This window comes from Ascaphus truei, chromosome 18 (assembly GCF_040206685.1).
Source record: "Ascaphus truei isolate aAscTru1 chromosome 18, aAscTru1.hap1, whole genome shotgun sequence".
Lineage (NCBI taxonomy): Eukaryota > Metazoa > Chordata > Amphibia > Anura > Ascaphidae > Ascaphus > Ascaphus truei.
The window spans coordinates 39,817,747-39,819,816 of NC_134500.1; the positions used below are offsets into that span (position 1 = coordinate 39,817,747).

General features: G+C 35.6%; 1 non-coding gene across 1 annotated transcript; it reads right to left on the reverse strand.

Moving 5' to 3' along the window:
- Positions 1-1,688: 1,688 nt before the first annotated feature.
- On the reverse strand, positions 1,689-1,761 carry TRNAV-CAC (transfer RNA valine (anticodon CAC)). The gene has a single exon. It is a non-coding gene; the product is annotated as a tRNA-Val (tRNA).
- Between the last annotated feature and the right edge of the window lie 309 nt (positions 1,762-2,070).

Here is a 2,070-nt window from a genome sequence, read left to right on the forward strand (position 1 = left end):
AACAGAAACATTAGGGGGGAGGGGGCTTTAAACAGATTACACTGAAGGCAGGGAGATACAGGGAATGTACTGTATTGCAATGCTGTGTATAAAGTATAAGGTTTTTTACAATTAGATACTGTAGATGTAATCCGTGGTATTGTAAGGGTTAGCTTTGGTTTTAAATTGTGTTTTCTGGTTGGTACTTACAGTATATATTGATTTTTGTTTACTTGATTGGTTAAAATAGTTGACTTGTTTGGAAGTGTTTGTATTTACTGGTAGAGTAGCTTGCAATTATATTGTTAACATTCATTTGCAGAATGTATATGGTGCATAGATTTTATGCATCATTTATATAATGTAAATGCAATGTACTGTGTGGATTGGAATGTTATGTTTTATACAGTATTGTAAAATCAGTTAGGATTATTAAATGGATTATTATTATTGTCTGTATAGAGAAGCGTTATTTGTAGGACAGTATGATTTTGATAACCATTCTACATGTATTTGTATATTGGTTCATCATCTGTGTGTATATATACTGTATACTGTATATATCTATATACTGTATATATCTATATACAGTATCTATATATATACAGTATATATATACACAGTATATACTGTATATGTACAGTATAGGGATTGTTATTATATATATACTGTATGTATATCCAGTATATATATATACAGTATATATTTATTTCTCTTCATGTATTTATTTATTTATTTAGATTTATTTATTAATTGTGGGGCTGCTGTGCGTGAATTATTTTTATTGGGGGTGAGGGGGGTGTTTGGCCCTTAGTGTGAGTTTAGGACTTGCAGCAGCAGCACAATTAATAAATAAATCTAAATAAATAAATAAATAAATGAATATAAATAAATACATTTAAAATACACAGCATCCCCGCAATACATAAATAAATAAATAAATAAATAAATAAATACAAATAAATACATTTGAAATACATTTATATTGATAGTGTAGATGTGCAGAGGGTCTCCAGAGCAGAACCGCACTGGTTTCAGGTCTGGGGACACCCTGCCCCCCGAGATACAGACCCCTTTTGGGGGTGCCGGTATCCCTCTACTTGGTTTAACAGGCCGCGATCACGTGATCGGAACCTTTAAACGCAGAGGGATACCGGCACCTCATAAAGGGGTCTGTATCTCGGGGGGCAGGGGGTCCCCCGACCTGAAACCAACGCGGTTCAGCTCCCAAGACCTCCTGCACATCTACACTATAAATAAAAATGTATTTAAAATAATTTTTAATGTGTCGCTGTTTGCGCAGAGAGAGCAGCGGATCTCTCTCTGCTGCAAACACATCTCGCCCCCAGTATGTGCATATACAGTACTGTATGTGTACAGTACTGTATGTTAGGGGTTATAGGGGCTGTTATTATACAGTATATATATATACAGTATATATACTGCATTACAATTCACTATAGGGGATGGCTTCAAGAGAACAGCTCGCAAGCGCCCTCATGTGTTTTTGCACGGCATTGCAGTATTGTAGCTAGCCGGAATAAAATGCTTCAATCCCTGCCGGGAAAATAACGCAATGCACTCGGGCAGAAAACAGTCACAAACCTCAATACACCCAAGTATACCCGAATTCGCGGGACTAGCCGAGCTCAAATAAAGTGTGTCGCCAGTGTATATATTAAAAAACAAGAACAACAAGAACAACTACATAGTTCCACTGGGTTTTGAACCCAGGACCTTCTGCGTGTGAAGCAGACGTGATAACCACTACACTATGGAACTCTTAAAATTGTATTCTGAAACAGCTTTTCTGTCCGCAAGAAAGCACATCAGATTCATTTGTGTGTGCTCGAAAACTTGCTTAAATTGAGCTTACGTTTCTGTTTAATTATATATATTTCAAAAAGTACACTTGAACAAACAAGAATCTTACTCTATTTGGTAAAGAAAAAATTGTATTAAAGGATGCTAAAACCATAACCCATATTTCTGAATTCAAGATTTCCGTTGCCGTCACAATATCTTGTTTGAAAACGTACATTTAAGCATAAAAGACGAGACAACTACATAGTTCCACTTTGTTTTGAACAA